This window comes from Dermacentor silvarum, chromosome 1 (genome assembly GCF_013339745.2).
Source record: "Dermacentor silvarum isolate Dsil-2018 chromosome 1, BIME_Dsil_1.4, whole genome shotgun sequence".
Taxonomy (NCBI): domain Eukaryota; kingdom Metazoa; phylum Arthropoda; class Arachnida; order Ixodida; family Ixodidae; genus Dermacentor; species Dermacentor silvarum.
The window spans coordinates 334265761-334291263 of NC_051154.1; the positions used below are offsets into that span (position 1 = coordinate 334265761).

The following is a 25503-nucleotide window of genomic DNA, read 5'->3' on the forward strand; positions in this document are numbered from 1 at the left end:
CATCAACGAAAGCATCGTCATCCAGCAACTGCGCGTTCAATTTCCAGAGGTCCCAGTTAAAGGTGTGTTTGATCTGTCTTTTCCCAAAGGTGGCAGTTACTAAGCAGTGATCGCTATATGCAATGGGTTGCACATCATATTCACTACACAAGGGCACCAATTCGGCTGACACATATAATCTATCTAGCCGAGCGTGGCTATCACGCTGGAAGTGAGTAAACTGCGGGTGAGTACCACTGGCAAAGAAACTACCGATATCTTCCAAGTCGTTATCGTGCACCACTGCATTTAGCAATTCAGCACTCCTATCGCGTACGTGTGAAAATTTTGCGCGGTCGTCAGCAGTGCATACACAGTTAAAATCGCCCAGCAGTATTACCACCTTGTCACAGTTTACGTACTCTTCAAGACGCTCAAAGAAGGATCGCCGGTCTGTTTGAATATTCGGTGCGTAGACACAAATGACACGGAAATCCTTATCGCAAAAACAAAAATCAGCCACTAAAAGGCGCCCACTTTCACACGAAAACACTGACTCCACACAAATGCCAAAGTTTCTTCGAATGAATACAGCGCAACCACCTGATCCACCAACAGCGTGAGAAACACACACGTCAAAGTGCGCACGAAAATTGGACACCATTCTGTCGGTTAGTTCTTGGCTCTCTATTTTCGTTTCTTGGATTCCCACAAGATGCAAGTCATTATCTAAGAGTAGCCGGCTTAGCTGACATTGCCGCCTTCTTGCGCTGAGCCCTCGTACATTTAACGTGGCTACACGTAGGGCTCCTTCGATATTAGCTGCCATGACTACACGGTAGAATGGTGCCCATCACAGTTACGCAGGGACGAGTGTTGATAATGACGCGCCGATAACCGCGTCGAATGCCACAAAAGGGAACACAACCCGACCTCTCGAAAACAACACTCACATGCAACTCGGGCCCTCGTTCCTGACACATATCCAAGAGAATAGCGCTCAGGGTGACGGCCATTGCACTCACGAACCCCCCAACCCGCCTCAAGCAAAACACAGTACAGAACTACGGAGGCGGTTTACCCGCCTGCCGTGGATCGGCCGTAATGTTCGGCCGCAGCTTCAAGGTAGGTCTCCTCATACCTGGCGTTTTGGGCGGTGGCTCGTCTCCGCCGCTGCTGTCCTGCGTCGTAGCCAGGTATTGGTCTGGTCGCGCGGGCGTTTCCCCGCCTGCAAGTTAGCGAGCCCGGTATGGGTGTCCATGTCTTCCTGTTCAGGGGCGGTGGAGGCTGCTCCCGGATCAGGTGGGCTCTCTTCCTCACGGTTCGGCATGGCTGCAGTGCCCTCTGCTTTCTCTTGCTGTTCAGAGGCGGCGGCCTCGTCGACGTGTTGCCTTTGTTCTTGAAGTCGTACCTCCGACTCTGCCACCTCGCCAGCCGCTTCCTTAGCCGTGGACGATGTGTCTTCCATGTCCGCCTCGTCCATGAGCAGGGCGGAGTGGTCGTCGTTGCTCACGGGTCCGGTCACGCTAGCGTACGTCCGCTCACACTGGCTCTCTTCGTGACCGAAGCGTCGGCACGCACCACACCGCGGAATGCGGCAGTCGCGACGAATATGGCCCGTTCCGCGGCAGCGCAGGCAGAGAGGGGCCCTGCCCGGCACAACCACGAGAGCCAGCTCTCCGGCGACGCTCACCTGATGTGGCAGGTCGTCCAGCATTACGCCCGGTTTCAACTTCAGCGTAACCAGTCTTGTAGTGGAGCTCTTATCAGCCACGCCATGAACACGCCACCGGTCGCGGGCGACGTCCGTGACCTTTCCAAACGGCGCGAAGGCAAGACGCACGTCCTCGTCGGGAACGGTGTGCAGCAGCCAATGCACTTTCAAGCGCACATCCTGGTTGGCGGGGTCAATGACGAGGCATCGGCCCTTTTTGACCTGCAGCTCACCAACGCTGACTATTTTCTTCACGGCTTCGTCGTCCTTGAAGGTCACGGCCCAAACGTGGCTCATACGGTAGGCCCCGAGAGCCACCACTTCCGGCAGGAGCGATAACGGGGCGAGCGCATCGCGGAAATCTTCCACCCGGTATGGGCGGGCCCTGATGTCACAATGTAAAAAAACTGTGTTCACAACAAAACGACCTGTTGGCAAACTCGGCAAAACAACTTGATACCCGTCAGCAGCAAAATTCCTGTTACCGCGGCCGCTCTGGGCCGCTGAAGCCGCTCCTACGGAGCCCGTCATCTTACGTCCGTCACGCTCGGTGGCCGGAAGCAGAATCACACCACGGGAACCGAGCACGGAGTAGAGTATTTCGCTCCCCCTTTTCTTCGGCGCGCATACAATCGCAATAGAAATAAAAACGAAAAGCTTTGTTCCCGCCCGGGATCGAACCGGGGACCTTGCGCGTGTGAGGCGCACGTGATAACCACTACACCACGGGAACCGAGCAAGGAGTAGAGTATTTGGCTCCCCCTTTTCTTTTGTGCGCATACAATCGCAATAGAAATAAAAACGAAAAGCTTTGTTCCCGCCCGGGATCGAACCGGGGACCTTGCGCGTGTGAGGCGCACGTGATAACCACTACACCACGGGAACCGAGCACGGAGTAGAGTATTTCGCTCCCCCTTTTCTTCGGCGCGCATACAATCGCAATAGAAATAAAAACGAAAAGCTTTGTTCCCGCCCGGGATCGAACCGGGGACCTTGCGCGTGTGAGGCGCACGTGATAACCACTACACCACGGGAACCGAGCAAGGAGTAGAGTATTTCGCTCCCCCTTTTCTTTTGTGCGTATACGATCGCAATAGAAATAAAAATGAAAAAGCTTTGTTCCCGCCCGGGATCGAACCGGGGACCTTGCGCGTGTGAGGCGCACGTGATAACCACTACACCACGGGAACCGAGCACGGAGTAGAGTATTTCGCTCCCCCTTTTCTTCGGCGCGCATACAATCGCAATAGAAATAAAAACGAAAAGCTTTGTTCCCGCCCGGGATCGAACCGGGGACCTTGCGCGTGTGAGGCGCACGTGATAACCACTACACCACGGGAACCGAGCACGGAGTAGAGTATTTCGCTCCCCCTTTTCTTCGGCGCGCATACAATCGCAATAGAAATAAAAACGAAAAGCTTTGTTCCCGCCCTGGATCGAACCGGGGACCTTGCGCGTGTGAGGCGCATGTGATAACCACTACACCACGGGAACCGAGCACGGAGTAGGGTATTTCGCTCCCCCTTTTCTTTTGTGCGCATACAATCGCAATAGAAATAAAAATGAAAAAGCTTTGTTCCCTCCCGGGATCGAACCGGGGACCTTGCGCGTGTGAGGCGCACGTGATAACCACTACACCACGGGAACCGAGCACGGAGTAGAGTATTTCGCTCCCCCTTTTCTTCGGCGCGCATACAATCGCAATAGAAATGAAAACGAAAAGCTTTGTTCCCGCCCTGGATCGAACCGGGGACCTTGCGCGTGTGAGGCGCATGTGATAACCACTACACCACGGGAACCGAGCACGGAGTAGGGTATTTCGCTCCCCCTTTTCTTCGGCGCGCATACAATCGCAATAGAAATAAAAACGAAAAGTTTTGTTCCCGCCCGGGATCGAACCGGGGACCTTGCGCGTGTGAGGCGCACGTCATAACCACTACACCACGGGAACCGAGCAAGGAGTAGAGTATTTCGCTCCCCCTTTTCTTTTGTGCGTATACGATCACAATAGAAATAAAAATGAAAAAGCTTTGCTCCCGCCCGGGATCGAACCGGGGACCTTGCGCGTGTGAGGCGCACGTGATAACCACTACACCACGGGAACCGAGCAAGGAGTAGAGTATTTCGCTCCCCCTTTTCTTTGTGCGTATACGATCGCAATAGAAATAAAACGAAAAGCTTTGTTCCCGCCCTGGATCGAACCGGGGACCTTGCGCGTGTGAGGCGCATCGTGATAACCACTACACCACGGGAACCGAGCAAGGAGTAGGATATTTCCGCTCCCCCTTTTCTTTTGTGCGTATACGATCGCAATAGAAATAAAAATGAAAAGCTTTGTTCCCGCCCGGGATCGAACCGGGGACCTTGCGCGTGTGAGGCGCACGTGATAACCACTACACCACGGGAACCGAGCACGGGAGTAGAGTATTTCGCTCCCCTTTTCTTTGTGCGTATACGATCGCAATAGAAATAAAAAGAAACAAGCTTTGTCCCTCCCGCCCGGGATCGAACCGGGGACCTTGCGCGTGTGAGGCGCACGTGATAACCACTACACCACGGGAACCGAGCAAGGAGTAGAGTATTTCGCTCCCCCTTTTCTTTTGTGCGTATACGATCGCAATAGAAATAAAAATGAAAAAGCTTTGTTCCCGCCCGGGATCGAACCGGGGACCTTGCGCGTGTGAGGCGCACGTGATAACCACTACACCACGGGAACCGAGCAAGGAGTAGAGTATTTCGCTCCCCCTTTTCTTTGTGCGTATACGATCGCAATAGAAATAAAAATGAAAAAGCTTTGTTCCCGCCCGGGATCGAACCGGGGACCTTGCGCGTGTGAGGCGCACGTGATAACCACTACACCACGGGAACCGAGCAAGGAGTAGAGTATTTCGCTCCCCCTTTTCTTTTGTGCGTATACGATCGCAATAGAAATAAAAATGAAAAAGCTTTGTTCCCGCCCGGGATCGAACCGGGGACCTTGCGCGTGTGACGCGCACGTGATAACCACTACACCACGGGAACCGAGCAAGGAGTAGAGTATTTCGCTCCCCCTTTTCTTTTGTGCGTATACGATCGCAATAGAAATGAAAATGAAAAAGCTTTGTTCCCGCGCGGGATCGAACCGGGGACCTTGCGCGTGTGAGGCGCACGTGATAACCACTACACCACGGGAACTTTTTTTTTCTTTATTGCCGTTTTCGACGTACAAACTCATAGGTTACAAAGGATAAAACGTGCCAGCCACACTTTGGCTAGCACAGCACTAAAATCTTTTCAGTGACACCAGTTCATCCATTACAGACATCCATTGTGGTGGATCAGGCAGTGATTTGTAAGCGTCTCTCACGTAAACAACACTCTCAATGAAGTGTTCTCGCACCGATATTACAACCAAGTCTGCATGTTCAAATTGCATGCGAGTTTTCCACATAGCGTGGAGGCCCAGGACAATAATGAGGTCGTACGGTACTTGCTCTGAGGTATCTATTGGCAAAAAGCGTATCCCATACGGGTCCAGGGGTAACTGCTTCTTCAGCGTTCTCTGCAGAACGTCCCAGTGAAAGATCGGGTCCCAGCAATCTAGGAAAACATGTTCTATTGTTTCTGGTTTTTTACATAAAAAGCAGTTGGTGTTCCAGGGGATGAAAATACCCTTGCTATGAAGCCAGGTCTTAACGGGAAGTGTGTTTGAATGTAATTGGAAGAAGAAGGACTTAGTCGATGGCCGTACTGGCATTTTCTTAACTCTTTTTAGCACGTCCTGTCCGGGGCCTCCACGGTGTGGCGAGCGGTACAAAGGTACGGGGAGCATCGTGTCCACAAGATCTCTGTACAATTTTTTCTTTGTAACGGTGGACAGATACTGCTGTGAGAAACGCACATTTAACATCCTATATGACATCACCACTTCACGCAGGTATCCTTTCACAGTTCCCGGCATGTTCTGAGCCGACGAAACAACGAATCCTGGAAGAAGTCTGCCCAGCCGTACTTGTACTATTGTTCGAAGAAAGAGATCATTTTGATCCCGCTGAAACACAAAGCGTGACACAATTTGTCGCAAAAACAAGTGAACCAGACCCAGCCCACCTGTCTTGACCGGGAGAAACAAGTTTGTTCGACTCGTCCTCTCCCAGGTAGAGGCCCAAATGAAAGTAGCGAAAATGCGGTGAATTTTTTGTACGCTTACCCACGCAGCACACAACACATTCATAACATACCATATCTTTGAAACTAAAAAGAGGTTGCAAACAGTGGCTCTAGAAAACATTGACAATTGCTTTCCTCTCCAACCGTCAGCCTTTTCCTTTGCTCTCGAAGCTTGGTCGAGCCAGTACGGTTCGGCCTCACGGTAACTTCCGAGAGGCACCCCCAGGTACTGTGTAGGTAACTTTGACCAATTCAATCGAGAAAAGGTCTCGGGCGTGTCTTCCCAACTCCCATGCCAGAAGCCATAACTTTTATCCCAATTTATCTGGGCTCCAGCTGAATCGCAAAATTTTTCGACTACAGTAGTTGCCTCTTTAATACTGGCTTTATTTGTGCAGAGAATCGCGATGTCGTCTGCATACGCCAATATTTTAACGTGTGCTGCCTGTAGTCGATAGCCTGCTATGCGGTCGTTGTTCTTAATGGCCAAACAGAGTGGCTCGAGATAAGCAGCAAACAGAAGGGGCGAAAGCGGGCATCCTTGACGCACCGACGAGAGCACACGAAAGCTATCGGTGAGCTCCCCATTAACAATGATTCGCGTTGAGCAGTCTTTGTACGCCATCGTTACGCCTTCCGTTATGACACTGCCAACGTTCGTATGTTCGAGTATGCATAGTAGATCCTTGTGCGAGACGAGGTCGAAGGCTTTCGCCAAATCTATCTGCATCATCGCGACGTAATCGCCAATCGCGTCGCAACACTCTAGCACACTTCGAACCACGTGTACATTTGTTGTAATACTGCGGCCTTTAATGCCACAAGTCTGGTGAGGCCCTACCAATGTTTTTATGACACTTTGCAGTCGTTTCGCTAAAACTTTCGTGAATACCTTATAGTCAACGTTGGCTAGAGTTATCGGGCGATATGAGCCTGGCAACAAACGTTTCTTTTCGTCATCACTCTTCGGGATTAGCACGATATGCGAGGTTGTGAAAGACAAGGGCAATCTTTTTCGGTCATACGCTTCGCTGATAACTAGATGGAGGACATGAGCCAGCGCTGACTTAAACGTTTTATAGAAAGCAGCCCCTAAGCCATCAGGCCCAGGTGCTTTACCGGGCGCCAACTCGTCTATTGCGCACTCTATCTCACTCAGGGTAATGGGATGTTCTAGCCGTGCCTTAACTTCTTCATCGAGCTTTGGCATCAGTGAAAGGAATTCCGTCTGGTAGCCATCTTTAGGTTCGCGTGGCTGACCTAAGAAGGCTTTGAAGTGATCGACGATCCCTTGTTTGATGTCGGTTTTGTCGGACGTGATGTCATTGCCTTTAGTTAGCTGGCGGATTTCCTTCCGACATGCGTACCTTTTCTCGTCTGAGAGAGCTCGTTTTGTTGGCGCTTCTCCCGCCCACAGCTTCTCAGACCTTGATCGCACAACGGCGGCTTTGTATTTCTCAGAGTCTATCCTTTCGAGTTCGGCTTTCACTTCCTTTATTTCGTTAACATACACACCAGGCTGGACACTTTCCATGCAGATGAAAAATTGCAGTTGCTGGCGAAGGTTCGTTTCTGCCTGTTTCAGGTTATGCCGAAGGACACTGCTTCTTTCAATAGCCATTGTTTTTACTTTCTGTTTAAATTCTTCCCATTTAATGGCGAAGCTTGCTAATTCGACTGAAATCAGGCTTTCAAGTTCTTTCGCAACAGCATCAACGAAGGCATCGTCATCCAGCAACTGCGCGTTCAACTTCCAGAGGTCCCAGTTAAAGGTGTGTTTGATCTGTCTTTTCCCAAAGGTGGCAGTTACCAAGCAGTGGTCGCTATATGCAATGGGTTGCACATCATATTCACTACACAAGGGCACCAATTCGGCTGACACATATAATCTATCTAGCCGAGCGTGGCTATCACGCTGGAAGTGCGTAAACTGCGGGTGAGTACCGCTGGCGAAGACACTACCGATATCTTCCAAATCGTAATCGTGCACCACTGCATTTAGCAATTCAGCACTCCTATCGCGTACGTGTGAAAATTTTGCGTGGTCGTCAGCAGTGCATACGCAGTTAAAATCGCCCAGCAGTATTACCACCTTGTCACAGTTTACGTACTCTTCAAGACGCTCAAAGAAGGATCGCCGGTCTGTTTGAATATTCGGTGCGTAGACACAAATGACACGGAAATCCTTATCGCAAAAACAAAAATCAGCCACTAAAAGGCGCCCACTTTCACACGAAAACACTGACTGCACACAAATGCCAAAGTTTCTTCCAATGAATACAGCGCAACCACCTGATCCACCAACAGCGTGAGAAACACACACGTCAAAGTGCGCACGAAAATTGGACACCATTCTGTCGGTTAGCTCTTGGCTCTCTATTTTCGTTTCTTGGATTCCCACAAGATGCAAGTCATTATCTAAGAGAAGGCGACTTAGCTGACATTGCCGCCTTCTTGCACCGAGCCCTCGTACATTTAACGTGGCTACACGTAGCGCTCCTTCGATATTAGCTGCCATGGCTACACGGTAGAATGGTGCCCGTCACAGTTACGCAGGGACGAGTGTTGATAATGACGCGCCGATAACCGCGTTGAGTGCCACAAATGGGAACACAACCCGACCTCTCGAAAACAACACTGACATGCAACTCGGGCCCTCGTTCCTGACACATATCCAAGAGAATAGCGCTCAGGGTGACGGCCATTGCACTCACGAACCCCCCAACCCGCCTCAAGCAAACCACAGTACAGAACTACGGAGGCGGTTTACCCGCCTGCCGTGGATCGGCCGTAATGTTCGGCCGCAGCTTCAAGGTTGGTCTCCTCATACCTGGCGCTTTGGGCGGTGGCTCGTCTCCGCCGCTGCTGTCCTGCGTCGTAGTCAGGCTATTGGTCTGGTCGCGCGGGCGTTTCCCCGCCTGCAAGTTGGCAAGCCCGGTATGGGTGTCCATGTCTTCATGTTCAGGGGGGGTGGAGGCCGTTCCCGGGTCAGGTGGGCTCTCTTCCTCACGGTTCGGCATGGCTACAGTGCCCTCCACTTGCTCTTGCTGTTCAGTGGCGACGGCTTCATCGACATGTTGCCCCTGTTTCTGAGGTCGTGCCTCCGACTCTGCAACCTCGCCAGCTGCTTCCTTAGTCGTGGTCGATGTGTCTTCCATATCCGCCTCGTCCATGAGTAGGGCGGAGTTGTCGTCGTTTCTCACGGGTCCGGTCACGCTAGCGTACGTCCGCTCGCACTGACTCTCTTCGTGACCGAAGCGTCGGCAGGCACCACACCGCGGAATGCGGCAGTCGCGACGAATATGGCCCGTCCCGCGGCAGCGTAGGCAGAGAGGGGCCCTGCCCGGCACAACCACAAGAGCCAGCTCGCCGGAGACGCTCACCTGGTGTGGCAGGTCGTCAAGCATTACGCCCGGCTTCAACTTCAGCGTAACTAGTCTTGTGGTAGAGTTCTTGTCAGCCACGCCATGCACCCGCCACCGGTCGCGGGCGACGTCCGTGACCTTTCCAAACGGCGCGAAGGCAAGTCGCACGTCCTCGTCAGGAACGGTGTGCAGCAGCCAATGCACTTTTAAGCGTACATCCTGGTTGGCGGGGTCAATGACGAGGCATCGGCCCTTCTTGACCTGTAGCTCACCAACACTGACGATCTTCTTCACAGCTTCGTTGTCTTTGAAGGTCACGGCCCAAACATGGCTCATACGGTAGGCCCCGAGAGCCACCACTTCCGGCAGGAGCGATAACGGGGCGAGCGCATCGCGGAAATCTTCCACCCGGTATGGGCGGGCCCTGATATCACAATGTAAAAAAACTGTGTTCACAACAAAACGCCCTGTTGGCAAACTCGGCAAAACAACTTGGTACTCGTTGTCCGCAGCAAAATTCCTGTTACCGCGGCCGCTCTGGGCCGCTGAAGCCGCTCCTACGGAGCCCGTCATCATGCGTCGGTCACGCTCGGTGGCCGGAAGCAGAATTACTCACTACACCACGGGAACCGAGCACGGAGTCGAGTATTTCGCTCCCCCTTTTCTTTTGTGCGTATACGATCGCAATAGAAATAAAAACGAAAAGCTTTGTTCCCGCTCGGGATCGAACCGGGGACCTTGCGCGTGTGAGGCGCATGTGATAACCACTACACCACGGGAACCGAGCACGGAGTAGAGTATTTCGCTCCCCCTTTTCTTTTGTGCGTATACGATCGCAATAGAAATAAAAATGAAAAAGCTTTGTTCCCGCCCGGGATCGAACCGGGGACCTTGCGCGTGTGAGGCGCACGTGATAACCACTACACCACGGGAACCGAGCAAGGAGTAGAGTATTTCGCTCCCCCTTTTCTTCTGCGCGTATACGATCGCAATAGAAATAAAAATGAAAAAGTTTTGTTCCCGCCCGGGATCGAACCGGGGACCTTGCGCGTGTGAGGCGCACGTGATAACCACTACACCACGGGAACCAAGCACGGAGTAGAGTATTTCGCTCCCCCTTTTCTTCTGCGCGTATACAATCGCAATAGAAATAAAAATGAAAAAGCTTTGTTCCCGCCCGGGATCGAACCGGGACCTTGCACGTGTGAGGCGCACGTGATAACCACTATACCACGGGAACCGATTTTTTTTTTCTTTATTGCCTGCTTTGACAGAAATACACAAAAACAAAAACATGAGCACACGTATAAAATACATCAGTCGCACTTGACTGACGTAGTCATATTAAAATCTTTTCAAACTTACAAGGTCATCAAGAATAGCCACCCATTCCGGAGGCTCGGTTTGCGCTTGATAATGTTCTCTAACTTCTGCAATACTGAGAATGAAATTTTCACCTGTCGTGCGAAGATTTATATCAGCATGGCGGACCGACATTCTTGTCTTCCAAAAGCTGTGGAGGCTCAGGAGCATGAACGTATCGTGCGGTATTTCACCTTGATTATCAATGGCCAAGAAACGTATACCTATCGGTGTTATTGGAAGATCTTTTTTGAGCGTTCGTTGTAGGATGTCCCAATGAAATATTGCATCCCAACAGTCAATGAAAGCATGATCAATGCTCTCCGGTTTTTTGCAGAGCAAGCAGTTAGCTGTCCATGGCACGTAAATTCCCTTTCTGTTCTAACCATGTCTTTACTGGCAATGTATTTGTATGCACTTTAAAAAAGAAACTTTTAACTGTAGATCTTACGGGCATCCTTCTTACTCTCTTCAAAACGTCATTTCCTGGTCCTCCACAGTTTACAGTTCGGTATATAGGTATTGGCATCAACATCCACTAAATCATTATAGAGCTTTTTCTTTGTGATGGTACATAAATATTCCAAGGAAAACCTCGCATGCAAGATACGAAAAGACATAACCACTTCACGCATATATCCAGTCACACTTTGCCCTCTGTCTTCACAAGACGCTATAATGAACTCTGGCAGAGCTTTTGCCAGCCGTACCTGAATTACTGTTCGCAAGAAACCAACACTTTGGTCTCGTAAAAAGAAAAAGCGCGACACAAGCTGCTTGATATACAAGTGAGCGAGACCCAGTCCACCAGTGCGAACTGACCGAAACAAATTACTGCGGCTGACCCTTTCCCAACTGGAACCCCAAATAAAGACAGCGAATACCCTATGTATCTTTTGCACATTCACTCTAGCCATGAACAGAATTTGCATTACGTACCACACTTTGGCTACTAAAAACAAGTTACAAGCACTAGCACGGCCGAACATTGACAAGCCTCGTCCCATCCAGCCACCTGCTTTTTCCTTCATCTTATTAGTTTCGTCCAACCAGTAATCCTTGCTATCTTTGTAATGCTGGAGTGGCACTCCCAGATATTTTGCTGGTGTGGTCGTCCAACGCGCCGATGCAAAACAATCTGGCGTTACGTCCCAATGACAATGCCATATGCCACAACTTTTTTCCCATTTATTTCAGATCCTGTTTTCTTGAAGAACTCTTTTGCCACGCGAACGACTTCTCGGATACTTTCTCGATCATCGCAGAAAACAGCAATGTCATCCGCGTACGCCAACAATTTTACTTCGGTCCTTTGCAGTCTAAATCCTCTAATATTATCGCTACGGATCACGGCTAAACAGAATGGCTCAAGGTATACACCGCAAAAAGCAGGGGGCTGAGCGGACATCCTTGCCGGACGCTGGATTTGACTGAAATCCTTTCACTCAGGTTTTTATTAATGAAAATCTGTATAGTACAGTCCCGATATGCCATTTTTACTCCTTCCATAATAACATTGCCAACGTTTACGTAATTAAGAATATGAAACAGCACTTCATGTGACACTCGATCAAATGCCTTCGCTAGGTCGAGCTGCAGCATGGCAACTCGATCTGAAAAGGCGTCACAGCATTCGAGTACACTGCGTGCCACATGAGTGTTGGTGGAAATGGTGCGCCCTTTGATGCCACATGTTTGGTGTGGCCCGACGATGTCTTTGATCACAGTTTGTAGCCTCTTCGACAGGATTTTCATTAATACCTTGTAGTCTGTATTTGTAAGACTAATTGGTCTATATGAGCTTACTGATAGAAGCTTCTCGTGATCGTCTGTTTTTGGGATTAGGACCATATGGCCACTACGAAATGACGGAGGTGCTTGCTTTTTCTCGTATGCCTCAGCGAACACTTGTAATAATATATATGACACTTCAGGTGCGAAAGCTTTATAAAAAGCAGATCCCAGCCCATCCGGTCCCGGCGCCTTTCCGTCAGCCAGCTCTTCTATCGCATGCTCGATGTCACGTTTGCTGATCGGTTCTTCTAATCTCTCTCTTACGTCATCATCAAGTTGCGGCATGGCATTCAAGAAATCTTTTTTAAACCCTAAATCCACCAGTTTCCTTTCACCAAAAAGTTTCCGATAGTGCTCTGCAAAGGCGATTTCTATCATTTTTTGATCCGATGTGATCTTATCATCATACCTGATTTGTTGAATTTCATTCTTCATAGCATACCTCTTTTCATCGGCCAGGGCGCGTTTGTTTGGCCTCTGATCAACCCATAGCCTCTCTGCTCGCCCCCGAATCACAGCAGCCTTATATTTTCTAATGTCAATAGCTTCCAATTCGTTTTTAACGGTGCTAATATCACCTGTAAACTTTCCAGGTTCGGCACTCTCCACCTCAAGCAAGAACTCGAGCTGTCGTTGGAGCTCCTTTTCCTTAATTTTTTCATTGTGGCGCCTAACACATCCCCTTTCAATCGCGATCATTTTAACTTTAATTTTTAGCTCTTCCCATGCTTCCGCATATAGTCCCTTGGCTGGTCGTTTACAACTTTTGCTATTTCTTCTTTTACTCTGGTAACAAAGCATTCATCTTCAAGAAGGTTTTGATTAAATTTCCAAAGCTGCCAGTTGAAACGTGACTGTTTTGGTCGGGTGCCAATGGTAAAAAACACCATACTATGATCGCTGAAAGAGACCGGCTGTACAGCATAGCCGTTACACATTGGTACAAGGTCAAGCGAAACATACGCTCCATCCAATCTCGCCTGACTGCCGCGCTGACAATGCGTATATTGCAGTTGTGTTGTACCGATTAAGAGACGGCCAACATCTTCTAAGTTGTGTTCCTGAACTAGGGTGTTCAAAAACAGAGCACTTTTGTCCCGCACTGCGGGTCGCTTAGCGCGATCTTGAGCATAACAGACGCAATTGAAGTCCCCCCAAAATATGATATACCTATCGCAATCACAACTTAGATACTGTTCAACTTCGGCGAAAAACACATTTCCTTCATGCATATCATTGGGCGCATACACACAAATAAGTCTCCACTGAAAACCACTGAAAGAAAAATCAAAAACGATAAGACGACCAGTTTCACTTACAGTGAGCGCCTACTCAGTGATACCCAAACTCTTTCGTATCAAAAGTAAACAGCCCCCGGACGTCCCCACAGCATGGCACACACAAACGTTATAATACATCCTAAAAGTGGCTACCATGCGATCAGTTTGTTCTTCGCTTTCAACATTTGTTTCTTGTGCTGCAACAAGATCCAGTTCATTTTCAACAAGGAGGCGACTGACCTGATATTGCCGACGTCTTGCGGCAAGGCCACGTACATTAAGCGTAGCCACTCGCAGTCCTCTCACCAGATTCACTGCCATTGTCGATTAAAAACATGCTGACCGCATATTGTGCATTCCGCGCCTACGCACAACGTGCATAACGTCCAACAGATGCATGCATGTCAGTATACACAGATTCCCACAATTTCCAAAAACCGTCTTCACGCGTACCTTGGATGCGTAGCACACGACCTTTCTCGATTTTGTAGCCATGGTGCGTGGTTCTCCGCCCGTGTGCCTTCGCAGGCACGTGTTCACGTCCTACTTGAGCTTGGTAGCCGCCGGTTGTCTATCCGGCGGGATAATTGGTTTCGGTCGAAAGGTCGGCCGACGCGTAACCACCGATTTTGCAGGCGGTTCCTCGCTTGAAGGTTCTCCTAAATCGCCGTCTTCGCGGTCGGTTTGGTCGCGAGTTCTTTTCACGACGGACCCGCTTACGCCAGCTACTTCCATTTCCTCAGCATACGCTTCGTCGCTGCAAGTCGTATTGGTGTTTGATGGTTCTATATCTACGTTGTCAACCATGTTTGGGTCGTTTTTTGCGCTGTGTTTCACTTCATCTCCAGGCTCACTTGTCCCGTGCGGTATTCCCTCCTCTGGTCCCCGTGGCTCTTGCTCAGAGGGCGTCACCGGTACCTTCGTCTGATCCGCATCACCAGGAGACACTTCAGCAACTTCGGCTTCATCCATTAGAAGCTCAACCATTTCCTCTTTTGCTGCTGGCCCTGTCACGCTCGCGTATGTTTTCGCGCACTGCGACTCGTCATGCCCATAGCGACGGCAGAGTGCGCAACGAGGAACGCGGCAATCCCGACGGATGTGTCCGGTGTTCCTGCACCGAAGGCAAAGGGGTGCTCTGCCTGGTGCTACTACCAAGACCTGTTCCCCCGCGACACGCAACAAATGTGGCACGTCTTCCACTGTCAGTCCCTTCCGCAACACTAAATTGACAAGCCGTGTTGACGAACCTTTCTCTCGCAGTCCTTGAACACGCCACCGTTCTCGAGTAATGTCCTTGACAGTGCCGAAGGGTGCCAAGGCTTCGCACACAACCTCGTCCGGAAGTTTGTGAAGCATCCAATGTACAGTCAACCACAATAGTTTGCGGACCACGCGAGCGCGCTGCCAAGAGCCTCTTCGCGACACTTCCGCTACGTCACCAGCGATCGACAGCAGCGCTACGTTGAAGACGCATCCCTCCTTAAATCTATGGCCTGTCTATTTTCGCACTGTGCGCAAATATTTTCTACCTATCTCTTTCAACGTGACGCGCTCTTTGTTAGCCAGGGCTACTTGCTTATATTTTGAGAGCAGAATATCAGTACAAGTAATCAGACAGCGTATTCTTCGGCTGTTATCAGTTCTATTTTCGCGTAGCCACGCTGTTTTTTTTTTTTCGTGAGTGCGTGAGTGAGCAGTGAGGTAGCCATGGGACACAGATGCTTAGTCAGTAGGCAGAATTTTTCCGTTCCTCCCCCATCGCTAAGTGACAGTAGCGGCCGGGATTTGATCGCCTGCGCCCAGGTTTTGCTGCGCAAAGCCCGAACCACCACGCTGCTATAGTGGTTACATTTAGAAAAATAAGAAATAATCGGGTGCGATGACTCTTTTTATAACCCTTTGCGACACGGCGTCCTCGTTTGGGGACTCGAACTTCGGAGGCGCGTCCCACGCCACGTGTTTCTTCAAATGACCTAAAACTCAGTGTGCACATTCGTGTCCGCTTCCTGATGGGACAACTAGCGGTCAGTTAACTTCATTGTCCTGCGTATTGCTGCAGATGATCACTTTGCTGGAGACACTACCATGTTAGACAATCGTTCGACGTGCCGCGTTCCAAGACCAACGTCAAGAGTATTTTTTTTCTCCGGTCGACACGAATACAACCGAAAAAGCAAGTGCGCATGCGTTTCGGGCCTAATATTTGATTCTTTTTGTGCAAGCATTGAAGCTGACGGATTTCAGAATAATTAGATAATGAGTTATACGCTAATTAATTTTTTTACTGAAACTCGCACAAAACAGCACATTGCTTCGTCTTCTTTCTTGGAATGTAATAGTGAGCGTCTTGAAATGATGCCATGCGCATTTGACGCATTTGCAGACAGTGCATCATAATTCGTGTCTGAAGGGGATGAATTTATTCACAAGACATTTACAGAAGTGTCATGAAACATAGGTCTCTCAATGATCTAGTAGGAAGTGAAATGTCCGCCGTTTTCTAGCACCCTATTGATGCGTGTGGGCATCGACTCGTACATAGATTCAGTAATCTCCGGTCGACCGCGCAGGCTTTCCCATTCTTGTGCGATCGCTTGCCACAGCGTATCGGCCGTGCGGCCGCGGTTGGCTCGTGTGGACAGCCGTTTCTTCAACATGCCCCAGACATTTTCTATGGGATTCAAGTCGGCGCCACATGGAGGCCACTCAAGCTGGCAAACAGCATGTTCTTCTAGAAATGACTGGACGATACGTGCTTTATGGATCGGGCTGCGGTCGTGTTGAAAAAAATAGCAGCCGTCGCTGAAGGGACCGTCCAGCGCATACGGAACGAGGTGTCTAGTGATGACGTCGCAGTACCGTGACGCAGTGAAGGGCCCTTCCAGACGCACAAGGGGACCAAGGCCATCTTTGCTGATTGCTCCCCACACGCTCACGGAACACCGTCCACTGGATAGAACACTCTGTGTGTAATTAGGCAGATATCTGCAAGAAATAGCATACAATTGGGTTCCAGCGGTGCGTCTAAAAATGTTGTGATTCCTCTTGCGTATGAACTTTATAATGCTGATATAGAGTTGCAATAGAAAACGTGCAAACATCATTAGATAGTACTGAAACTGGCAGCTTTTAATTAGCTTCAGAGTAAGTAGTACTATGAAACAATCGTTAATGTTTTCAACATAATACCACTACAGAAAAATCTCGTAATGTCCAAAAGCTCATTTTACGTGAAACATGTTGTGATGCAGAATTAGCTTCGTGATTTTAACTGCCAATACACTGTAAACACACCTGCAGTTTAGTGGACGCCAAACCCGCTTCCGTTGGTCCCAGTGCGTGGAAAAAGTTGACTCGTCGCTAAAGATGACATCGCCCCATTTCTCTGTTGTCCAATCTTTCATTGCTGTAGCGAACATGACTCGTTCTTGTAGCTGGCTGTCTGAGAGGCAGGGCTTCTGTGCTGCTACAAAAGACTGCAGGCCAAGCTCACTCAGCCTTCTTCTTACAGTCTCAGACGATACCGTGAGCGAGAGCGCTTCTCGGATATCCTCTGCACTTTGAAAAGGATCAGCCACGATGGCGGCCGTAATCAGGCGGTCCTCTTCCTCAGTCGTGGCCCTTGGACGCCCACTGCGCTCCATATCTGTGAATCTGTCATCGTCGCGGAAAGCTTGAATAATCCTATTCACGGCAGTTTGGCTCCTGTTGGTTCGGCGGCAGATTTCGCGCTGAGGTATTCCCTCTATAAATAAACGCACAATGTGCCTTCTTTCGTCAAGTGGAACACGCAGCGGCATCTTTCCAAATAGGCAATCACCACGTGGCCTGAAGCAAGTCTACTACGTTTTCAGCGACTGATGCGAAGATGCGCCTATGTGTGAAAGAAAATTTTCTATGCATCCGCTTTTTCTTTATTTTTGATGACAGTGAAACACCTCCCTACCCTTTCTCTCAAGACGCAGAAGCAGCAACACTCATTGGACCAAGATGCTGCCAACCAAAGTGCGCCAGTAAACGTCGCGTAAAAAAATCGTCGCAGCGCTTCGTGAGACTTATCTACCCACTGGCACACCAGTCGACAAAGGTTGCAGTGATTGCTCCGATACTGCTATCAAGCCAGATATGTGGCGGTCTTATCGCAGACAGCGCTCTGCGTCAACATAACGAACTAACAATGTCATGCACGGGAATAAAAAATTAACAGGAAGGCGAGTACCAAGAGGGCTCATATCCGGGAGAGCGCCCCTGTCGCCGCTAGGTGGCGTACCGCTAGGTGGCGCGGATAGGCAGTCTGGCACGCGCTCGCGTGGTCAGCAAACTTTTGTGGTTGACTGTACCTTTAGACGCACTGCTTGGTTCCCAGGATCGATAACCATGCAACGCCGCTCTTTGACCTTGACCTCTCTTGCACATAGCATTTGCTTCACAGCTTCACCGTTCTTGAATGTTACTGCCCATACGTGACTCATCTGATACGCCCCTAGCGCAACTACGTCGGGCAGCAACTTCAAACTTGCCAGCATGTCCCGGAAATGTTCCACGCGATACGGTCTAGCACGCATGTCTGCGTGTAAAAACAAAGTGTTCAAAACAACTCGCCCAGTTGGTAATTGTGGCAGCAGCACCTGATACTCCGAATCCTCGTTCATACTTGTCCTGGTACCGCGGCCCTGTTCGGCCGCTGAAGCCGCTCCGATGCTGACGGAGCTCATGTCAACCACGTCCGTACCCGACGGTGTCCGGAAGTGGAATCACACCACGGGAACCGAGCACGGAGTAGAGTATTTCGCTCCCCCTTTTCTTCAGCGCGTATACAATCGCAATAGAAATAAAAACGAAAAGCTTTGTTCCCGCCCGGGATCGAACCGGGGAGCTTGCGCGTGTAAGGCGCATGTGATAACCACTACACCACGGGAACCGAGCACGGAGTAGAGTATTTCGCTCCCCCTTTTCTTCTGCGCGTATACGATCGCAATAGAAATAAAAATGAAAAAGCTTTGGTCCCGCCCGGGAACGAACCGGGGACCTTGCGCGTGTGAGGCGCACGTGATAACCACTACACCACGGGAACCTTTTTTTTTCTTTATTGCCGGTAAGCAATGGTACATAGGAATACCAACATAACTAGCATATGTACATAAACAGATGGCCTTCACATCCGTTAACAATAAATAATAAGCACATGCAGCCTGTCATATTGTAACAGGCTTTGTTCAGAATTCCTTAAGATTGGCTAGTGGTTCCATCCTGGCCATCCAAGGTGGAGGACACTCTTGTGTTGCAACTACATCAAGAAAACGTCTTATTTGTTCCCGGAAATACACACTGGCTGGTCTTCTATCGGGATCGCAATAGAAGCCTGCCATGCGGGAGCGCCATATACAGTAGAGGCCGGTCAGCATAATCTGATCAAAAGGTGTTCCGTCATCGTCATCTATCGGCAAAAATCTGATGCCACGTGGGTCAAGAGGAAATTCTTTCTTTATTGTGCGCTGTAAAACTTCCCAGAAGTATACTCCTTCCCAGCAGTGCAAGAAAACATGGTCTATGGTTTCAGGTTGTTTGCAAATTATACATTGTGAGCCCCATGGCATGTAAAAGCCTCTTTCTTCTAGGAACGTTGCAACTGAAAGTGTACCTGTGTGTAGTTTGAAAAAGAAACTTTTCATACCTGGCGGTACCTGCATTCGTTTGACGCGTTTAAAAACATTCTGGCCTGGGCCTCGACTGTATATGGCTCTGTACAGAGGCGAGGGAAAAAGGCTGTCCATTATATCGTTGCGCAGCTTTTTCCTTGAGACCTTAAACAAATATTCTTTCGAATACCGTACAGCAAAGAAACGAACACTGAATAAAATTTCCCTGTAGAAACCAAACACTGCCGCTGGCACACCTTGGGAGCATACAATCAACTCTGGCAACAAGTGCACGAGTCTAACTCTACAGACTGTTTGGAAAAAAGGATCATCGTTGTTCCGAAAGAAAATAAAACGTCCTACTAGTTGCCTCACAAACAAGTGGGCCCAGCCCTAATCCTCCATCTTTCACCCGTCTGACCAAATTGTTGCGACAACATCTCTCCCATCCGGAACCCCACACAAACACTGCAAAGACTCTGTGGAATTTTTGCACATTGGCCCTGTTACAGAAAATGAATTGCATGACATACCATAGCTTAGCGACGAAAAACAAGTTGCATACAGTAGCCCTGGCAAATACTGAAAGGTATTTGGCTTTCCACGCCTCAGCCTTCTCTTTAGCACTTTTAAGCTGGCCCTTCCAGTATTCGTCACTCTGTTTGTAAGCTTCGAGTGGTGCGCCTAAGTACCTTACTGGCGTTGTTGACCACTTGACATTCGCAAATATAGCAGGAGCCTCAGTCCATTCTCCATGCCAAATACCGAGGCACTTGCTCCAGTTTACTCTACTACCAGTGATTTCACCGAAGTTTTTCACAACATTTGTCGTCTGTAAAATGCTCCCCTTGTCTTTGCAACACACGGCTACGTCGTCTGCATAGGCCAGGAGTTTGACTTCTGACGATTGCATCGTAAACCCATGGATACATTTGTTCTCAATGACTGCCAAACACAAACTCTCTAAATAAATACAGAACAAAAGTGGGCTGGCTGGGCAGCCTTGGCGCACGGAACGTTGAATGCTGATGGGGGCCCCCAAAGTCTTGGTAATTATAAGCTTAGTAGTGCCGTTCCGGGACGCCATGGCTACCCCGTCAGTAATTATGGACCCGACATTTATATGCTTAAGAATGGCAAATAAAATACTGTGCGCAACACAGTCAAAAGCTTTCTCCAAATCAAGTTGAGGAATCGCAACTCGCGCCCTTAAGGCATCACAACATTCCAAAATCGATCTCATTATGTGTACGTTCGTGTTAATGCTTCGTCCTTTGATTCCGCATGTTTGGTGCCGACCTACTATGGTTTCCATTACTGTTTGTAACCTGTCTGCGATTATCTTCATGAATATTTTGTAATCACTGTTGGTAAGTGATATTGGTCTGTACGACATTACAAATTTCAGTTTCGCAGGCTGGTCAGTCTTAGGGATAAGTACAGTGTGCGCTTGCCCGAAAGATTGTGGCAATGCGTTTACTTCATACGCTTTGTTAAACACGTCAGCGAGTAGAGGCGATAGTTCTGATTTAAACAGTTTATAAAAATCGGCACAAAGGCCATCCGGACCGGGTGATTTTCCGGCTTTTAAATCTTCAATTGCTTTTTCAACTTCATGAGTTGATATCGGTGCCTCGAGCATGTTCTTCGTCTCGTCGCTGAGTTGCGGCATACGCCCTAAAAACGCAGCTCTAAAGGCGTCTACGTCAACTGTTCTCGATGCAAAAAGTTCTTCGAAGTGCTCGAAAAACGCTTGTGCTATGTCCTCACCGTCGGTTATTTCGTTACTATCTATTTCAATACTATCTATGTGATTGCGCCGCGCATGCGTTTTCTCAAGACCGAGCGCGCGTTTAGTTGGCGTCTCATCTGCTGTCAGTGCCTCTGCCCTTGCGCGTATAATCGCTCCTCGATATCGCTCTTCATCGCATAGCTCCAATTTCGCTTTGATGCTGCGTAAATCGTCTTTGTATGCGCCTGGCTGGCTGCACTCTAAGGCCGTTAATTTTTCCAACATTGCCCTTAGTTCTTTCTCTTTAGCTCTTTCTTCATACTTTATTTTACAGGAACGGTCGATGGCGGTTAACTTAATTCGTTGTTTAAAAATTTCCCATTTTTCAGTGATTTGCGCCACTTTGTTGTTTTCTACATCCTTCAAATGTTCCTGTACATTGCTTAGAAAAGACTCGTCCTTTAACCAATTTGGAATTCATTTTCCACATTTCCCACGTGAAAGTGTTGCCTTTTCCTTTGCGTCCAACGCATGTCTTGACCAAACAGTGGTCGGTGAAGGAAACAGGTATGACATCGTAGCTTCGACATATGGGTATAACGTCTAGTGTCACGTATATCCTGTCAAGACGAGCGTGACTATTGCCTTGGAAGTGCGTGTATTGAACCTGGCGTGTTCCGACTAGGCAATCAGCCACGTCCTCCAAGTCACACTCGGCTAATAGTTCAGTGAGGACATGACAGCTTTTATCATTTGTTCTCTTGCCTGTTCTATCTCGATCGCCGAGTACACAATTAAAATCTCCCATAATAATGACCTTTCTATGCGCGCATATTTGCGCCTTTAACGCTGAAAAAAACTTCTTGCGTTCATCGCATATATTGGGTGCATATATACTTACCACCCGCCAAGAATCATCACCAACAGCAAAGTCGCAATACACTAGTCTGCCAGAAGGGCACGAAAAATAATTTTCGATGAATAGCCCGGGCAGCTTCTTAATAAATAAAATAACACCTGTCGATGCTCCTTTGCCATGGCTCACTACCGCGTAATACGAAGGCGTAAACCTTAACACCATGCCCCGGGTCTCCTCCTCCCCTTCGACTTTTGTCTCCTGCACGGCTAGAACATCGAGGTCTTGGTCCACCATCATCCGGTACACTTGGCTTTGTTTACGCTTGGCGGCCAGACCTCTCACGTTTAGCGTGCCCAAGCTAAGCGTCGGGTTGGTTGCCATTGCTACTGCGGGAAAGAGAGAAAGGCCCGGAGCACCGTGCTCACCGCAACGTCTAGCCAGCGGCTAGACGCCCCCGGGACCGTCCGGTGGTCTGGCATGGTCCGTAGTCGGTGGTGGCTTGTCGCCCTCCTTCCTGTCCCGAGTGATGTTTGGACAGGGCTTGAAGCTGCTCCTTCTTATCATAGTTGAGAGTTCCAATCAGTCGGCCGAAGTGAACGGACGTGCCGTCGGCGTGCTCCGCAACCACCGAAACGCCGCGACCTTCACCAGCCGCCCTTGCCCGTGCCGTTTTCTCCGGGAGTTGTATGGGAAGTGGCCTTATCACCGTTTCCCACGGTTCGTCGTCTTCTCGCTAGCCCGAACGCCTACGAGGCGCTCCGGCAACGCCTGCGCCGGCGGCACGGGCTCCGGCTCGGAGCTGACCTAACCATGGCTACGGAAGCAACTAGAGATTTCACGAGCACCGGAACGCTACACCGGCAAGCATCAAATGACGAAGACGGAATGGACCTCACCGGCCCCAGCACGTCGACAGGGTACTCAACCAAGCATACGCAGGTGAGCGGACCTACTCTAACTTCCACCAACCCCCCCGATGATGATGCAGACTGGCAAACGGTGCTAACGCTACGCCAACGGAAGCAACAAGCGTTGGAACGAAAGCGCGGCAAAGCGCCGGCCAAAGACAAGCTCGAAGTTAACACGGACACCAAGAGACCGCCCACTCCGAAAGGAAGAAAACTAGCCAAGCTCCCACCACTACCAAAGGACGATTTCAAGATCGTCATACGACCGCATCAGGGCTTACCCCTACGCAACATCCTCACACCAGCAATGGCGACAGCAATCATTGAAGCCTGCAACCATGAGTTTTCTGGGGAACAATTTCTCCTGCGAATCAAGCCAGGCTCTAACATAGCCATCCTCTCTACTCCGCACCAAGAGGTGGCCATGAAAGCACGGGGACTTCGCCTCCTGACCATCAACGACGTAGCCCATGCCGTCAAAGCATACGCGGCCACCGGGGAAGACGCACTGAGAGGGGTGGTGCATGGTATACCGCGACACACTCCGTCAGAGACCCTGCTTGCCAACATGCGGATTCGCACGCAAGGAGTCGAGCTGATCCAGGCCCGCATGATCGGCGATACCCAAAGTGCCACCCTTACGTTCAGCGGGCCCATACTACCGAGAACCGTATACTATTACGGAGGAGAGCTCTTGTGTCACCCCTTTCGTGCTACCATCCAAGTGTGCAAGCTATGTCGCGGCAAAGGACACCGCACGGACGTTTGCCCAAATCCTACGCTACGAATCTGCAAAATATGTGGGCTCGTGAACCCAAGTGAAGGACACCCCTGTGAACCTAAATGTGCCTCGTGCGAGGGGGCCCACCTTACCGGGGACAAGAGCTGCACCAAACGCTTAAAGCAACCGCAACAACCACGAGCATCGCGGACCCCACGTCCGCAGAACACCAGACCACAAAGATGGTTCTCCTCCGAGTACGGGGAAGAAGACAGCAGGGCGGGTCGAAGCCACAGAAGCAGAAGCGCCAGCACGGAGAGATCCCGCTCCAGATCCGCGCAGCGCACTGCCGCCTTCACCCAGTCCACAAGTACGCAGGAACAAAGTTCCCGATCCCGGACCCCGACGAGCAACAGCCAGCAGCTGGGATCAAAGACCAATGCAAAGAATACACCTGCACAGGTAAGCTGGGCGGGAGTCGCGTCTTCCACGACCAAATTCATCGCGCAAAGTGAGGAATACAAGCGAGCCATCTCAGAGGGCAGACAACTTAAAGCAATCTTACACGGTAAAACGCAAGAAGTAGAAACACTCAAGCGACAGGTAGCTATGCTCACGGTGCAAATGGATCAACTTAAATCCAAACCACCCACTCCGACACCGCAACAGCAAGCACAACCACCACCACCACTACTCGCGACACAAACAAAACAGCCAACACAACAACCACTGTCACAGCGGCCACCAGCAGAAACACAATCCTCGCCACAAGATGCGACAACACAAGTGACACTACAGCAAGTAGAACACATGTTTGCATTACAGCAGCAACAAATCCAGCAACAATTTCAGCAAATGCAAGAGCAACTACAAGCGCAAATGCAGCAGATGTTTACGGAATTCCAAGAACTAAAACGATATGTAGACGATTCAGTTCAGAAGTTCCAACGGCCGCGCAAACGACGACACAGCCTCGCCTCGGGCCATCTGAGCGCGAAGATCATGGACACCACGGACACTGAGGATACCACAACCTCCGAAGTTCCTCATCATGGCTAACAACACAACCAGGCAACAAGAGAATCTCACTATGTGGCAGTGGAACTGCCGATCACTACACAACAAACACGCGACACTAACACAATACATCAAGACGGCGCTAGTTCCTCCCGACCTCATCTGCTTGCAAGAGGTGGGGAAGCGACCGAGACCCATAGAGGGTTACTGCCTGTACACGAACCCGGATCACCCGATGGTGGCAACGCTGGCTCGAAAAGACCTTGCGATCAGCAGTGCCGCAGCACCGGGAGTAGAAATCCAGCACCAAATTATAACAATCTGGCCAGTGAAGAAGGGACGACCAAAGTGCGTCTTGGTTAACGTCTACAGTTCACCCAGAGACCAAAAAGCTGACTTCTCACCATTACTTAACCATGTATCCACCCTCCTCGTGCGACGTGATAGGCTAATTCTCCTCGGAGATTTCAACGCCTGGCATTCAGAGTGGGGATACAAGAGAGACACGGCGAAGGGCTCCAACCTTCTCAGAACGACACAGACACATGAACTCTTGCTGATCACGCTGCCAGGCGTCCCCACCAGAGTAGGCAACAGCGTGGCTCGCGATACCACGCCTGACTTAACTTTTGTTAATGACGACAGAGGAGTCACCTGGAGCAACCTGGACGAGACGCTAGGCAGTGACCATTACATTATAAATGTAACCTGCAACACGGCAAAAGTACGCCAATCCCTGGGGACGGCCAAACTCACTGACTGGAAAAAGTACAGAGAAAAACAGCAGACAGCCAATTCAACGCCAACCTCTGCAGGAGAATGGAGCGCTTTTCTTAAAGAAATCTACAATGCCACCACCAAAGAGTATCAGACCACACCGGAAACGCCGGCGGTGGACAACCACCTGGCACACCTCTGGGAGGCCCGCCGAAGTCTATCAAAGCGTTGGAAGCGACAAAGACACAACCGCAAACTCCGACG

At 49.9% G+C, this 25503-nt stretch overlaps 23 non-coding genes across 23 annotated transcripts; all 23 read right to left on the reverse strand.

Moving 5' to 3' along the window:
• Positions 1 to 2353: 2353 nt before the first annotated feature.
• Trnav-cac (transfer RNA valine (anticodon CAC)) lies at positions 2354 to 2426 on the reverse strand. Its single transcript has one exon. It is a non-coding gene; the product is annotated as a tRNA-Val (tRNA).
• A 79-nt stretch (positions 2427 to 2505) lies between these two features.
• Trnav-cac (transfer RNA valine (anticodon CAC)) lies at positions 2506 to 2578 on the reverse strand. The gene has a single exon. It is a non-coding gene; the product is annotated as a tRNA-Val (tRNA).
• Positions 2579 to 2657: 79 nt separating this feature from the next.
• Positions 2658 to 2730, reverse strand: Trnav-cac (transfer RNA valine (anticodon CAC)). Its single transcript has one exon. It is a non-coding gene; the product is annotated as a tRNA-Val (tRNA).
• Positions 2731 to 2810: 80 nt separating this feature from the next.
• Positions 2811 to 2883, reverse strand: Trnav-cac (transfer RNA valine (anticodon CAC)). Its single transcript has one exon. It is a non-coding gene; the product is annotated as a tRNA-Val (tRNA).
• A 79-nt stretch (positions 2884 to 2962) lies between these two features.
• On the reverse strand, positions 2963 to 3035 carry Trnav-cac (transfer RNA valine (anticodon CAC)). Its single transcript has one exon. It is a non-coding gene; the product is annotated as a tRNA-Val (tRNA).
• A 79-nt stretch (positions 3036 to 3114) lies between these two features.
• Positions 3115 to 3187, reverse strand: Trnav-cac (transfer RNA valine (anticodon CAC)). Its single transcript has one exon. It is a non-coding gene; the product is annotated as a tRNA-Val (tRNA).
• Positions 3188 to 3267: 80 nt separating this feature from the next.
• Trnav-cac (transfer RNA valine (anticodon CAC)) lies at positions 3268 to 3340 on the reverse strand. The gene has a single exon. It is a non-coding gene; the product is annotated as a tRNA-Val (tRNA).
• A 79-nt stretch (positions 3341 to 3419) lies between these two features.
• Trnav-cac (transfer RNA valine (anticodon CAC)) lies at positions 3420 to 3492 on the reverse strand. The gene has a single exon. It is a non-coding gene; the product is annotated as a tRNA-Val (tRNA).
• A 79-nt stretch (positions 3493 to 3571) lies between these two features.
• Positions 3572 to 3644, reverse strand: Trnav-cac (transfer RNA valine (anticodon CAC)). The gene has a single exon. It is a non-coding gene; the product is annotated as a tRNA-Val (tRNA).
• An 80-nt stretch (positions 3645 to 3724) lies between these two features.
• Trnav-cac (transfer RNA valine (anticodon CAC)) lies at positions 3725 to 3797 on the reverse strand. The gene has a single exon. It is a non-coding gene; the product is annotated as a tRNA-Val (tRNA).
• A 77-nt stretch (positions 3798 to 3874) lies between these two features.
• On the reverse strand, positions 3875 to 3948 carry Trnav-cac (transfer RNA valine (anticodon CAC)). Its single transcript has one exon. It is a non-coding gene; the product is annotated as a tRNA-Val (tRNA).
• An 80-nt stretch (positions 3949 to 4028) lies between these two features.
• Positions 4029 to 4101, reverse strand: Trnav-cac (transfer RNA valine (anticodon CAC)). The gene has a single exon. It is a non-coding gene; the product is annotated as a tRNA-Val (tRNA).
• Positions 4102 to 4180: 79 nt separating this feature from the next.
• Positions 4181 to 4256, reverse strand: Trnav-cac (transfer RNA valine (anticodon CAC)). Its single transcript has one exon. It is a non-coding gene; the product is annotated as a tRNA-Val (tRNA).
• Positions 4257 to 4336: 80 nt separating this feature from the next.
• Positions 4337 to 4409, reverse strand: Trnav-cac (transfer RNA valine (anticodon CAC)). Its single transcript has one exon. It is a non-coding gene; the product is annotated as a tRNA-Val (tRNA).
• A 79-nt stretch (positions 4410 to 4488) lies between these two features.
• Positions 4489 to 4561, reverse strand: Trnav-cac (transfer RNA valine (anticodon CAC)). Its single transcript has one exon. It is a non-coding gene; the product is annotated as a tRNA-Val (tRNA).
• Positions 4562 to 4641: 80 nt separating this feature from the next.
• On the reverse strand, positions 4642 to 4714 carry Trnav-cac (transfer RNA valine (anticodon CAC)). Its single transcript has one exon. It is a non-coding gene; the product is annotated as a tRNA-Val (tRNA).
• Positions 4715 to 4794: 80 nt separating this feature from the next.
• Positions 4795 to 4867, reverse strand: Trnav-cac (transfer RNA valine (anticodon CAC)). The gene has a single exon. It is a non-coding gene; the product is annotated as a tRNA-Val (tRNA).
• A 5049-nt stretch (positions 4868 to 9916) lies between these two features.
• Trnav-cac (transfer RNA valine (anticodon CAC)) lies at positions 9917 to 9989 on the reverse strand. Its single transcript has one exon. It is a non-coding gene; the product is annotated as a tRNA-Val (tRNA).
• Positions 9990 to 10069: 80 nt separating this feature from the next.
• Trnav-cac (transfer RNA valine (anticodon CAC)) lies at positions 10070 to 10142 on the reverse strand. Its single transcript has one exon. It is a non-coding gene; the product is annotated as a tRNA-Val (tRNA).
• An 80-nt stretch (positions 10143 to 10222) lies between these two features.
• On the reverse strand, positions 10223 to 10295 carry Trnav-cac (transfer RNA valine (anticodon CAC)). Its single transcript has one exon. It is a non-coding gene; the product is annotated as a tRNA-Val (tRNA).
• Positions 10296 to 10375: 80 nt separating this feature from the next.
• Positions 10376 to 10447, reverse strand: Trnav-cac (transfer RNA valine (anticodon CAC)). Its single transcript has one exon. It is a non-coding gene; the product is annotated as a tRNA-Val (tRNA).
• An 8047-nt stretch (positions 10448 to 18494) lies between these two features.
• On the reverse strand, positions 18495 to 18567 carry Trnav-uac (transfer RNA valine (anticodon UAC)). Its single transcript has one exon. It is a non-coding gene; the product is annotated as a tRNA-Val (tRNA).
• An 80-nt stretch (positions 18568 to 18647) lies between these two features.
• Positions 18648 to 18721, reverse strand: Trnav-cac (transfer RNA valine (anticodon CAC)). Its single transcript has one exon. It is a non-coding gene; the product is annotated as a tRNA-Val (tRNA).
• Positions 18722 to 25503: the final 6782 nt, after the last annotated feature.